Source organism: Balaenoptera ricei, chromosome 4, assembly GCF_028023285.1.
Source record: "Balaenoptera ricei isolate mBalRic1 chromosome 4, mBalRic1.hap2, whole genome shotgun sequence".
In the NCBI taxonomy this organism is placed as follows: Eukaryota; Metazoa; Chordata; class Mammalia; order Artiodactyla; family Balaenopteridae; genus Balaenoptera; species Balaenoptera ricei.
Genome location: NC_082642.1, coordinates 77,704,210 through 77,718,634, shown reverse-complemented (window position 1 = coordinate 77,718,634; position 14,425 = coordinate 77,704,210). Strand labels below are relative to the sequence as shown.

At 40.7% G+C, this 14,425-nt stretch overlaps 2 long non-coding RNA genes across 2 annotated transcripts in view; one reads left to right on the top strand and one right to left on the bottom strand.

Annotated features, from left to right (window-relative positions):
- Positions 1 to 3,541, top strand: part of LOC132365337 (uncharacterized) — a 28,143-nt gene extending 24,602 nt beyond the window's left edge. The window contains exon 3 of the long non-coding RNA XR_009503077.1: positions 2,222 to 3,541. This is a non-coding gene — a long non-coding RNA (uncharacterized LOC132365337). The remainder of the gene's footprint in view (positions 1 to 2,221) is intronic.
- A 4,620-nt stretch (positions 3,542 to 8,161) lies between these two features.
- On the bottom strand, positions 8,162 to 14,048 carry LOC132365335 (uncharacterized). Its single transcript, XR_009503076.1, has 3 exons — positions 13,953 to 14,048; positions 8,435 to 8,482; positions 8,162 to 8,323 (listed from the first exon to the last, which is right to left on the bottom strand). It is a non-coding gene; the product is annotated as an uncharacterized LOC132365335 (long non-coding RNA).
- Between the last annotated feature and the right edge of the window lie 377 nt (positions 14,049 to 14,425).

Genomic DNA, 14,425 nt, shown 5'->3' with positions numbered 1-14,425 from the left:
GATGATGGAATGAGAAAACAAAAATGTTAAAGCAGCTTTTATAAATACATTCTATATGGTTAAGAAGGTAAAGGAACACCTGAGATAGAAATAGAAGATGCAAAATGGATCCAAATGGAACTTCTAAAGATGAAGAATACAATATGTAAAATGAAAAAGTAGTAGATGAGATTAACAGCAGATAAGATATGACAGAAGAAAAAAAAATCAGTGAACCTGAAGCCATAGCAATTCAAATTCAAATTCAAAATGAGGCACAGAGAGAAAAAAATACTGAAAAGTTTTATCATGAGATTGCAGCAATTCAGTTACTTACATCTTTAGGCTCCAATTCTAATTCTAGTTCTCTTGCTATTTCCACCACTGCAGTTATTTCCTCCACTGAAGTCTTAAACCCCTTAAAGTCATCTATGAGGGCTAGAATCAACTTCTTCCTAACTCCTGTTAACATTGGTATTTTGACCTCTTCCCATGAACCATGAATGTTCTTAATGGCACGTAGAATGGAGAATCCTTTCCAGATGGTTTTCAATTTACTTTGCCCAGATCCATCAGAGGAATCACTATCTCTGGCAGCTATATAGCCTTATGAAATGTTGCTTCCTTTCTGGCTGTTTTGCTCCCCTGTTCCTTTTTTCCTCTCTTGCTGTCTTCCTTTGTGAATTGATGATTTTTCATAATGGTGTGCTTTGATTCCCTTCTCTTTATATTTTGTGTATCTACTGTAGGTTTTTAATTTGTGGTTACCATAGGCTTACACAAAATGTTCTATGGATATAACAGTCTGTTTTATGCTGATAACAATTTAACTTTGATCATATAAAAAAACTCTACCCTTTTTACTCTCCCCCCACATTTTATGTTTTTGATGTCACAACTTAACATCTTTTTATATTGTGTATCCATTAACAAATTATTATAGATATGTTTATTTTTAATACTTTTGGCCTTTAACTTTATACTAGAGTTAAGTGATTAACACAGCACCATATTCTAATATTAGAGTATTCTGAATTTGACAGTATACACACCTTTACCAGCATGTTGTATATTTTCATGTTACTAACAGCATCCTTTCATTTCAACTTGAAGAATTCCTTTCAGCATTTCTTGTAAGGCAGTTCTAGTGGTGATGAACTCTCTCAGGTTTTGCTTGTCTGGAAAAGTCTTCTTCTCGTCTTCATTTCTAAAGGACAACTTTGATGGGTAAAGTATTGACTGGTAGTTTTTTTCTCACAGGACTTTGAATATATCATCTCACTGTCTCCTTGCCTGCAAGGTTTTTGCTGAGAAATCCACTGATAGTCTTATGGGAGTTCCCGTGTATGTGAGGATTTTTTTCTCTTGCTGCTTTTAAAATTCTTTTTTTAACTTTGAATTTAGAATGTTTTATTATATCTTGGATAAGATCTTTTTGAGTTGAACTATTTTGGGGACCTGTGATTTTCCTGAACTTGGATGTCTAAATCTCTCCCCAGATTTAGTAAGTTCTCAGTCATTATTTATTTAAATAAGCTTTCCCCTCCTTTCTCCTTCTCTTCTCCTTCTGTGACTCTAATAATGCCTAGAATATTATCTTAATGGTGTTCCATAGATCACCTAAACTTTCTTCACTCTTTTTCTTTCATTTTTCCCTTGTTCTCCTCTGGATAATTTTAAATGACCTGTCTTCTACTTCACAGATTTTTTCTGCTTGATCCAATCTGCTGTTGATGCTCTTAATTGTGTTTTGCATTTCATTCATTACATTCTTCATCTATAGAATTTCTACTTTGTTCTTTTTTATGATTCCTATCTCTCTTTTAAACTTCCCACTTTGTTCAAGTATTGTTTTCCGGATGTTGTTGAATTGTGTTTCTGTGTTTCCTTGTAGTTCACTGAACTTCCTTAAAACAACTATTTTTGAACTCTTTATTGGGCAAATCACAGTTCTCCAATTCTTTGGGGTCAGTTACTGGAAAATTACTGTATTCCTTTGGTAGTGCCATGTTTCCTTGATTTTTCATGTTTCTTTAAGTCTTGCATTATTATCTTTGCATTTGAAGAAGCAGTCACCTCCTTCAGTCCTTGCTGACTGGCTTGGGAGAGAAATAGAACTACCTTCTGCCCTCTTAGGGATTCTGACACTTTCTCAGACTTTTTCTATGGATATCTCTACTCCACATTTCTTGTTCTTTCTTGGTGGGGGTAATTCTTTTTTTTTTTTTTTCTTTACTTCTAGTGCAAGTTATGGGAAGTGAATCTTGAGAGAACAGTTCACAACGTGAATGTGACGATCAATACAATACAATTGGCTTAATTTCCACCCTGGAGGAGATCTTCAGCCAAGACATCGACACCCCTCACGTTGAGTGCATGACCATCTAAATGCAGAACAAGTTTGATTACCCTGTTTACAAAGAACTGCTGGCAGTGACACAAAGAATTCAATGATAGTGTCCTAGAGCATCAAAGAAACTAGGAAAATAAGCACTGTGAAAACTGATGAAATGACATTAATTTGAGCTTGGGACAGTCATTTAACCTCTATTGGTGAAAATTTCATAATCCTTTTCATTCAAATATCTTGTTGTTCTAAGAAGTTAAATACATTTGCAAAAAATTAACAATATCCCAAAGAATCGACAAAAAAACCCCTCCTGGCACTAATAAGCAATTACGGCAAAGTTACAGCATCCAAGGTTAATAAATAAAAGTCAATCGCTTTCCAATATACTGGCAATGTACAAGTGGAATTTGAAATTAAAAACACGATACCATTTACATTAACAACCTCCCTAATAAAATACTTAGGTGTAAATCTAACAAAAGACTTAAAGATTTATATGAGAAAACTACAACATCCTGATGAATGAAATCAACTAACTAAATAAATTGAGAGACAGTCTACATTCATGGATGGGAAGGCTCAAAAGTGTCAATTTGTCAGGTCTTTCCAACTTGATCTATAGATTCCACACAACCCCCAATCAAAATCCCAGCAAGCTATTTTGTGGATTGTGACAAATTGATCCCGAAGTTTTTAAGGAGAGTCAAAAGACCCAGAAGAATCAACACAATATTGAAGGAGAAGAACAAAATTGAGGACTGATGCTACCTGAATTCAAGATTTACTAGAAAGCCACAGTAATCAAGATGGTGCGGCACTGGTGAAATAACAGACAGATCAATGAAACAAAATAGAAAGCCCAGGCTCACACATAGAGTCAACTGTTTTTGACAAAGGAGCAGTATAATGGAGCAAATGTAGCTTTTCCAACAAATGATGCTGGAACAGCTGGACACCCACATACAGAAAAAAAAAAAAAAGAATCTAGACACAAACCTTACATGCTTCACAAAAATCAGATCAAAATGGATCATAGACCTAAACATAAAACTCCTAGAAGTTAACATAGGAGAAAACCTAGATGACCTTGGGTATGGGGATGACTTTTTAGATACAACACCAAAGGCACAATCCATGAAAGAAAGTCTTGATAGGCTGGATTTCATTAAAATTTAAAACTATTCTTGTCAGTGAACGCCTGTCACTTTGCAGCTCCCGTTTAAGCATCATTAGGTTTCCTGGTTATGCTCCCATCACCAAGCCAAGACGTTCTGATGGTCTTCTTATTCTTTTCCTTCTCCTCCTGCTCCTCCTCCTCCTCTTTTGCAGCAACCTAGTTCTGGAGGCTGGAGGTCCAAGATCAAGGGGCCGGCAGATTCAGTGTCTGGTGAGGACCCACTTCCCTGTTCATAGATGGCGTCTTCTCGCTCTGTCCTCACATGGAGGAAGGGGTGGTGGGGGTACTTCTTAAGACTGTATGCAAAACCAGGCTGGATGCTGATAGCCTCCTGTTTGCTTCCCCTAGGGTGGTGCTTAAAGCACAAATTTGTTTACTTTCTCCCAGTCCTGAAGTGCTGGGCCAGCTTTCTGTGTGTGCTCACTAGCTGTCTGCAAAGGCTCACTCTCCCTTCACTCCAGGGTGCACACAGGGAGCCTGCAACAGGGTAGGGTGTGTGTGGGTGAGGCATGTGGAGCATTGTGGGTTCCTGTGGGCCATTTGGGGGATCTGCAGGTGAGACAGCTGACAACTCATGGAAAGTCTTCCTGATGGAGGCCATGATGCAGTTAATAGGACCTCTGTCCCTTTGATACCCTCCAAGAGCCCCGTTTGCTGGTTTGCTGGTCTACTGACCACTTTCTGTCCCCAAGTCATGCAGCACTCCGAAATATTCTAGATGCAGTGAGAAAGAACGGGTCTCTAGCAGCATCCTACACAGCTGGGGAAGCTAGGTACACACTCTCACTTTCTCCTGTGGGAGAAATCATGGGCTGAGTAGGCCTCTATTGGCACTGAGTTGTGCTGCCTTGGGGGAGGGGTGACACAGGTAAAGTGAAACTGTTTCCTCTTACTCTCATCAATGTGTCCAACATCAGATTTTTTTTTTTCTCCAACCTTGTTCTGTAACTTTTCCATTGGACTCCTGGAATTCCACAGAGGCACTCTTGTCCATGGGTGATTGTCAGAATCAGTGACCTTTGGGGGAAAGATAGTAGAAAACTCTTATTTCACCATTTTGATGATGTGACTCTGTGTGTTGTGGTCAGAAACACTTTGAAAGCATTAGTCAGTCTATATAAGTGTTTAACATATCAAAGAAACAAAGATCAGACCCAGGAACTCAAGAAAGTGTATTGTTGAAATTTAGCGTTGTTCTTGTTGCCAGTTGCCCTCTATACTTTAGAAGGCCCTGAGGGCTTCATTGTCATTTTAGAGAAGATTTAATTCAAAGTTCCAGAAACTCACTTAAACTTTCATAAACTAAATAAAGACACAAGTCTACAAGGGTATTTCAGAGAACCAAATGAAAGAGAGCCTCTGAGGTACCAGATTAGGTGCTGGAGAGCCACCAGAAACCAAGCTGTCTCTCCTTCCTTACCTCTCTTTTTGAGGCTCCATGGTCTTTTATTTCTGTTCTCTCTGGGAGTGTGCTTCATTCTTTTCTTTCCTTTGCTTTTTTGTCTGCTCTGTGTCCCATCGATCCTCTTAAGTACCCATAAAGCCTGACTAGAATGGCTATATACAATTCCAAATTACCATAAGAGAAAATCTGATTGGCCCAGCTTGGCTGGGTGTCTGTCTCTGGGCCAATCAAATGTGGCCAAGAAAGTGAAATCAGCAAGAACATGTATATGGAAATTACCCCCATGAGAAAGGGCAGATTTCAGGGGAGAATCCCAAAAGGAGTCTCCTACAACCATAAATTATTGTTTTTTTAAAAAATTGGGGTATAGTTGCCTTACAATGTTGTGTTAGTTTCTGCTGTACAGTGAAGTGAATCAGCTGTACGTATACATGTATCCCCTCTTTTTTGGATTTCCTTCCCGTTTAGGTCACCACAGAGCACTGAGTAGAGTTCCACACAGCCATATATTGTTGATGTTCATTGCAAGGACTCATCATCTGGAGAAAGATCATCACAAAAATATTTAATTAATTAATAACTGCCCTATTCTAAAAAAGGATATGAGACAGCTAAATCTTAAATTATGCACAGGTGCAAATTTTAATATAACAAACCCGGAGAGTAAATTAATTTAGCATTAAAATTCTTTACTCTAAATCATTAAAAATTTCAAGTGTGACTTAGTTTAAATTATTGTTCTAAGTGGGAAATATCATTCCTAGTGATTACAGGTAAGTGTGAAGATTTTAGAAAGTGAGTATTTGGCTGGTTTGTTTCTCTTTACTTAAACACAGTCTATATTTTAGCCAAAATTACATTAGTAGGAAAATGTGGTAAAACAAGAACTAGTAAATCAATTTGAATTTAATCAACAAAGGGAGCTGGTTTTAGATATTTAAAATATTTTGGTTAATTGTAATGTTTTGGTTATCAAATTGTTAAAATTTTATAGGGAAATGAAACTCAGTTGTCTGGCTTTTACCAGGTGTTCCTATATGACTGTAGATAATCATACCTAATAGCCTGTGTGTTAAACATTTTAGGCTACATATCTTGTTTTACTGTTAAATGAGTAGGGGAAGTGAAATGTGGACCAAATCATTACTCTGGACAGGAATCAATAGAAAGGCAAATCAACATTGTTCTTGACTTGGTCCCTTGCATTGTTTTTATATTTTTACTGGAAATGTTTTACAGCAATGCCCTTTTGGATCACCGTTGTTCAGTAAATATGCAGTCAAATGTAGCTCAAGCGCCAGCTGGGACTGCATTTTTCTGTTCCTCTGGGGAAATACCTGGTACCCTAAGTTAATTTGTATCTGACTTCAGTAGGCTAGGGAGGGGAGAGAGCAGATGACCTGAAGACCAGGCTTTCCACCTTGGAGGAGAGGGGCTATATACTCCAACAGACACGAGTGCATGTCCTTTTGTGCAACTGTAACTGGAAAGTAAAATGCTATGGAGGGAGGGGGTTAAGTAACAACAAACTTCATTAAGTTGAGCTGCCTGCAGCCCTGGGTGAAGTGGGGCTTAGGGGCAGGCTCAGGTTGGAGGATAAGCAATTAACTGCAAGCTGGGCTCTTGAGTAGCCTGTGTTTCCCTGTGAGGGGAAGTAAAACTTTGAAAGATTGGGATCTCCTTGGGAAGAACCTCAAGAAAATAAAAAGCTGGACTCCTGCTTGAGCAGAGGTTGTCCTAGAGAGACCCACCCTGCAGAGAACAGCTGCTGCTTTTACTCCTGACAAAGAAAAAGCTCAGAGATGGCTGGAGGGATTCCACTAACAGACCACTAGGGAGGGAGCATGCAAGCAGTTGTAGTCAGACAATGGAAACAATACTGTGAGAACTGGTGGCCCTTTTTTTTGTGGGGGCATCAGCAAGATAAGTGAGGGAGACTCCAGGAAAGGCTGTGCACTTTAAGTGAGGTGGCAGGAAGATGCTTGCAGCTCTGCCTTCTCTCCTTTCTACTGGATCATTCCCATCAGTAGGTATCACGCACACACAACCTGGCTATTGTGTCTCCCATCTTTAAAAAAGTCTTCACTAGATTCTTCATCCCCTTCCAGCTGTCAGAACATTTCTCTGCCTCTCTTTCCAGAAAAACATCTCAAAAGAATTACCTATGCTCTGCCTCCAATTCTTCACCTCCCTTAAGCCTCCTCTTTATCTTCAGGATTCTTTTGGCATTAAATAACAGAAAATTCTGAATCAACTGTGTAAAATAAAATGGAGATTTATGAGTTTAAATAACAAGAACCCCACAGGTAGAGTGGGCTCTGGGCATGGGCTCTGGCTCTGCTTTGGGGCAATTATCTTGGCTCTGTCCTCCTCTTTGGCATTGGCTTTATCCTCAGGCTTTTACCAAGATGGTTTCCACAGAACTAAATGTCACATGTAGAAATGACGATAGCCAGTGTAACTGAGGAGCTGCCTTCTCCTTGTGGCTCTTCTTAAGAAAAAAGAGACCTCTAAGAAATCTTCCAACAGATTTCCCCCACATCTGGGCCAGAATTGTATCACAAGCACATTCCTAAGGGAATCATTGCCAGAGGAAAGTAGATTGTAGTGGTTGACTTGGACCTATCAGGATTTACAATGGAGCTGGCTGTAGGGGTTTTGTTTGCAAGGAAGAAGCCGAGAACAGGTTCTGGGGAAGTATCTAACATATCAATTTAACTTTTTCCCCTAACACTACACTGAAATGGAGTGGCACAGGCCACCAAATTCAGTGAGTATTTTTTGTCTTCATCTTTTCCACCTTTTAGCGACATGTGACTACTTGGGTGCCCTTCAGCTTCTGCTATATCATATTCTCCAGGTTTTACTTTTCCCTTTGGTTCTCTTTCTCAGTTTTCTAGGTACACACGATTGAAAAACAGGACTCGTCCTATTTTTTCTTCAGCTTAGTCTTCCTTACACAATCTTAGAAAATGATTCAAGGAGATAATTAGCTAGGACTTGCAAAGGACCAGCCAAGAGTGGGTTTTATGTCCCTTAGTTGATTAAATACCTCCAGTTTATGAAAAAGGTTGAAGATATCAAAGTGCATAGGAAATTGGAGACAAAATTACTTTAGAGAGATCTGCAATGTAAGTTTCCCCTCACAGTAGGGAAGCAGTGAGAGTGCTTGCTCTTCCCTGCTAGCTTGGTGAAATGGGCTTTACTGGGGAGCACTTGGAGAGTGGGGCACAGAGGACTGGAGTCTGACCATGGCTGGTGGTTCCTCTGATGGCAAAGAGATGCTGTGTTGAGGATGGTTGTTCTCCCAGAGTTTTAGGCAAATGAGGCTTGAGTGCTTCCCATGGACCTGATGTAGTACACACGTAGAGAGCAGGCATGGGGTTTTCTTAGATCCTTCCCAAGAGGGCTCCTTGGAGAAAAACAAATAAACAAACCACAAACAAACCCTAGAGATATACTATTGAATTCTGAGGTGGTGAGGGAAGAATTTTAAGTGACCGGCTCTAGGAGATGCATTTACCTCCAGAAGGGGACTGCCATTGCAAGATTTCCTGAGATGGTGGAGTCTCTAAAAAAAAACAAAAACCAAAATCATAAATAGTCCCATGGGAAAAAGAATAAGTTCTAAATACCTGCCAAGCCCAGGTATCTTTGTTTAGTTCATAACTAGACTAGTCAAGTAAGATCTTTCCTGCCTTTATACCTTTTCTCCCTCCCCACTCTGCTTCACCCCTGGAGGAATAAGGAGCAGCCTAGTGAGGGGGAGGGGGACTGCACATTTTAGGGGAGAGAAATAAAGATCCATCTATACTCTCTTCTCCCACTAGAGACAGCCAGGTTGGAGCCCGCCTAAGCTGGGGGAGAAACTTCAACTCATGAGTTTGGAAGGTTTGGTTATTACTTTGGACCATTCATATTACTTACTGAAATTAGACTCTGTGTGTGTGTCTGACCACAGGTGACTGGATGGTTTTTTATTACTTAAGAATGTCTAAAAAAGTCACAAAATTGTCCTTGATTTTGTTCAAGGAGCAGTAGTTCCACCAAGGGGATGGTTTGAACAGGTAGTGGAGAAAAAGAATAAAATGGTTTTCTGATTATTCCAAGTGCATTCCTCTTGCTCAATGTATTGTTAAGACTGGCTTTTTCCTCTTCTATCCAAACTCTAAATGAGATTGTGTCCAAGACCAGTCCTGGGTCTTCTTCCTTTCATTGCCTACATTTTCTTGATATGCTCTCCCTTTCCATTTTATGATTTTGACCCGCCTTATGCTGATGACTTCTAAATGTGTACCTTTAGCCCAAACATTTTCTCTGAACCCCAGAATTAAGAATCTAATTGGTACTGGCCATTCTACTGGTTGCCAGTCTAATAGGTATCTTAATATGCCCCAAATTTTCCCATCTCCACCATTTATTTTTCTTCAGTTCATTCCTATAATAATAAAAAGCATCCCCTTCCAACCAGTTGCTTAAACCTAAAATCTAAGTCACTTTGGACTTTTCCCCTTTTCTCATCCCTTACTTCCAGTCTGTAACCAAGTCATGTCAGTTCTACCTGAAGAATATATCCCAAATCCATCCTCTCCTTTCCATCTCTACTGTCATCCCCTACTCCAAGGCACCATCAACTTTTCCTGGGCTACTGACAAGCTCTCTTATCTGGTCTCCCTTTTTCCACCCCTCCCATGTTTAATCTGTTTTCTACATCACCAGAGTGAATTTTAAACATTTAAATCTAATCATGTCAATGCTCTGCTTAAATCATCTATTATTTTCCTATTTCATATAAAATAAAATCCAAACTCCTTACCATCAAATACAAAAGCCTTTATGATCTAGTCCCTGTCTTCCTCTTAAGTTCATATGCTCCATTCTCTTTCACTTACTATGCTGCAACCACTCTGCCTTGAATGGCCTAGTCTCTTGCTTACCTCTGGGACTTTGCACTTTCTGTTCCCTCTGCCTGGAATGCTCTTTTACTGACTCTGTTAAGGCTGCATCCTGCTCAGCCTTCAGGTCTCTGCTCTAATATCACCTCCTTGAAGAGGCTTTTCCTGAGTATGTTTTCTAAAGTAGCTCTTCCTGAGACCTCTGTTACTCTTTATCTAATTGCCTTATTTTTTTTTAATCCATGGCACTTATCACAAATTTAAAGAACCTTATTTCTTCTTTGTTTAGTTATTTTGTTTTCTGTTTCTTTTACCAAAATGTAAATTTCATGAAGAGAGAGGCATTCCCAAATTGTTCACACCAGTATTCTTGCCACCTAGAATAGTATCTGGCAGATAGTAGGTGCTCAATAAATATACAGTGAATAAATGAATGAAAGGGGCAACATCCAAGAGTGAGTAGTCATCCTCTGGAGGAACCACGTGGACCTGAGTTAGAAGAGCCCAGAGAGAAATTACAGGGCCCTAAACTTGTTCAGAGGGGAGAATGCCACTTCAATGTGGTGTTTCCTCCAACTGAGCGGGACACTGTCCCACCCCACATTTTACCTAGGAAGAGGGGGACAGGATCCTCAGGGTCTGGGGAGGATAGATGTTAATAGTGATTAGTTTTGTCTTCTCTGCAGTCAGAATATGACAGAGAAGGAAACTTACTTAAGGCCTGGGCAGCCTCTCTCCAAGAAAATCTTGTTAGAATGGCAAAAGGGCAACACTTTAAGCATTCTTCCCTATAATGGCCAGACTGAAGGACAAATCCCTCAGTCCTTCAGGGCCCAGATGAAGACCTCCCTCCTTGGGGACAGGGCACTTGCTTACACTGGGGCCCTCAAGACCTCCTAAGGCTGAAAATATCTCGTGTACACCCAACTGGTAGAAAATCCAAGGTGACTTGGACGGGGTGTGGTGAATCACAGAAGTGATAAGAAATTCTGGGACACTACCCTATGTTTAAAACTTCCATTCTTTCCTCCACAACAAATTCAAGTTGCAAATAGCAGTATATGAAAATGACTATTTGATCAGCACGGTATGGTGGAAAACTCTTGGGCTTTGGGGTCAGAGACATATAGGGTCAAATTCTATCTATGTCACTTATTGGCTTAATGATCTTGGGCAAGTCACTTAATCTCTCTGAATCTTGATTTCTCTATCTAAGAAATAATTACCTTTGCAAAGTTGTTTGCCTATAAGTGTCCTATACATGGGAAGGGTCCGACAAATGATGGTATGGTCATTATGGTGGGAGATTTTCAGTTTCTATCTCATTGTGCTAAAACGCTTCATAGACATAATAAAATGCAAAGCCTGGCTTACCTTTATCTTCCCATCTGATGAAATAAAATTATTTTTAAGGCAGGGCAAGAAAATTTTTAAAGGTAAAATTCTCTCTCTGCCTTCTTGAGCTACTACCCCCTCCCCTTTAGTGTGCATTGTGCATCTGTGTTATATAATACACTAACTGGATCCCCTTAGAAGACACAGGAATACCTAGCTGCCAAAAAAAAGAAAAAGAAAAGAAAAGCCATTTCCTCCTTGCCCAAGAAAGGTAACTCCTTAGGAGATAACCTTCCTTTCTCAATCCTGTAAGGGGTCACAATAACCCACTACTCACCTCGTTGGACTATGTAAACTGTCAGTATGTTACTTTGATGTATAACCCTTTGTCTCAAAAAATTGTATAACTGTGTCTTGACCTCTAACAGGCGGAATAGTCCTCAGAGCTTTCTGAAAGATTGTCTCCTGGGTTATAATCCTCAGGTTGGCTGGAATAAAACTTCCATTACTTTCTTTCTTTTTTTTTTTTAAATCACACTGGGTATTTATTTATTTATTTATTTATTGGCTGCGTCGGGTCTTCGTTGCTGCCCGCGGGCTTTCTCTAGTTGTAGCGAGTGGGGGCTACTCTTCATTGCGGTGTGTGGGCTTCTCATTGTGGTGGCTTCTCTTGTTGTGGAGCATGGGCTCTAGGCATGTGGGATTCAGTAGTTGTGGCGCAGGGGCTTAGGTGCTCCTTGGCATGAGGGATCTTCCCAGACCAGGGCTTGAACCTGTGTCCCTTGCATTGGCCGACAGCTTCTTAACCACTGTGCCACCAGGGAAGTCCTGGTATTTTATTTATTTATTTATTTATTTATTTAGGCCATGGGGCTTGTGGAATCTCAGTTCCCCGACCAGGGACTGAACTCAGGCCCTTGGCAGTGAAAGCGCAGAGTCCCAACCACTGGACAGCCAGGGAATTCCCCTCCATTTCTTTCTTCGTTTGACTATTGATTAATTTTTTTGTTGACACATCTCTGTAAACCTTGGAGGATCTGAGCCTTTTAGAGAAGCTGAGTGCTTTAAAGCAGTTGATTTCCAGTGAATTTGGGTCACGGTTGATATCCAACCTATCATTAGTGTATTTTAAGACTTGGTGGTACCTGTGATCCATGCTGGAAAGAAAAGGAACCTAATTCCAAGGGCTGGGAGGTTACCAAGAAGTAGCAGGTTATAAGATGGCAGGCTGAGTCATGACTTAAGAGGTGAAGTTTAAACAGGGGAATGGCAATCTAGGCCAGTTCAATTTCTTCCTAGACAAATGGAAAACTGTTTTCCACAGGCCATGAGACTATGTTAATTACCCTGTCATGTCTTTCGGTTACTTCAAAGCCTCTGTGTTTTCTAGCCCTTTAAGAATGTATCTTAAATATCCCCTCAAGCGCTGGGTAATTGTTTGCTATGAGAGATGAAATGATTGCACATAAATGTGGGTGGTAGGCAGTCGTGTTTTCTACCCATGGATAAAGAAGTTAAAAGAGCCAGTCTGAGAAAGATAATAAAACAGATGTTAAGAGAAAAGAGCGTCTACTGGTTCATTCCCTGCCCTAGGAAAGCCTAAGAACATTCCTGGTCATGGGTTCAAAGTGATCTCCCTGTATCTGTAACAATTTCTTTTTTTATGCGTATGTCAATTTGAGTTGGGTTTTGTTACTTGAAACAAAAAAGCCCTATTTTTTTTTCACTTAAAAAAACACTGTTGGGCTTCCCTGGTGGCGCAGGGGTAAAGAATCCGCCTGCCAATGCGGGGGACCCAGGTTCGAGCCCTGGTCTGGGAAGATCCCACATGCCGTGGAGCAACTAAGCCCGCCAGCCACAACTACTGAGCCTGCCAGCCACAACTTCTGAAGCCCGCGCGCCTAGAGCCCGTGCTCCGCAACAAGAGAAGCCACCGCAATGAGAAGCCCGCGCAACACAACGAAGAGTAGCCCCCTCTTGCCGCAACTAGAGAAAGCCCATGCACAGCAGTGAAGACCCAACACAGCCAAAAATAAATAAATAAATAAAATAATTTTTTAAAAAAACAAATAAAACAGTGATTTTTTTTGTTTGTTTATTTGTCCCAAGTGGATACCAGTTTTTAATAAACATAGTTATTACAAATGTTTATAAACACTTCGCTAAATGCATTACAGAACAGCAATCACGCTCATTCCTTGCAATAGCACTCAAAGTATCCGGCATGTACAGTTCTTTTAAACATCTTTACTATGTATTTTTAAGCATTTCTTTAAATGCATTACAGAACAGCTATCACATCCACTCCCTGAAATGACACTCTTCTCAAAGTAGCTTGCACAGAACACGCAAGAGTCCTATTTAATACAGCATACGACACAATGTTCGGTACATAGCAGCAGCTCTCCGACAAATGATCACATTATCAGTACTGTGGCTGTGGTACCGGTCCATGAAAATCATACCCCTAACCTCACTGGAAACCCAACAGTCAGTGTGGTCCTCAGAGATAGTTTGGGGAGGGTGATAAATCCTGGCCTTAAACTCAATCCTTGCTACTGGTTCTATCTACGAAATACACCTGCTCGTACTTCTTGCTTTCTTACTCATTTGTTCATTCATCCATCCATCCATTCATTCATTCAATATGCCACCAACTAGGAAAAAGAGTTTCCTGTTAGTAAAATCGTCTGATAACAGGAAACAGGGATTCTTCAACCTCCCTGAAGGAGTGAGAGTGAGAGAATGGATCTGGTGGTGGCGGTCTATGAAGGAATTCTCTCGTTAGATCCCTGCAGTGAGTTTTCTCACCTTTGACAGTGCTTAGATGGGCCATTCCTGTAAGTCCGCAGCTCTCGGGCATTTTACAGGCCTGAGCTGATCCACGTCCTGCCTGACCCTGCCTGACCTCACACCAGCCTTTTGGCCCCCTCTGCGTTTTGTCTGACTTTAATTACCCTGTAACAGCTGATGCCTTCTTCCCTGTCGCTGCCCCAAACCGGGCCTGGCTTCCAGCTGGCTTCACGAGGGCAGGCATCCAAAGGGCTGGAAGAAAATTCCTGCATGTCTTTGTGGGGACGTTTTCCCTGACAGCATGACCTCTTTGAGCTGCAGAGTCTCTTTTTCGTAATCCTTGCCATCAGCAGTGGCGTCTTCTGCTCTTCGAGCTCACCATTGCCAGAGAGAGTTGAAAAAGCAGTACATGTCACATAAGGAATGTGTCCTTGGATGTGGATCACTTTCCTCAGGCAGGGGACCAAAACACTACTCATTCTGCCTCTCCT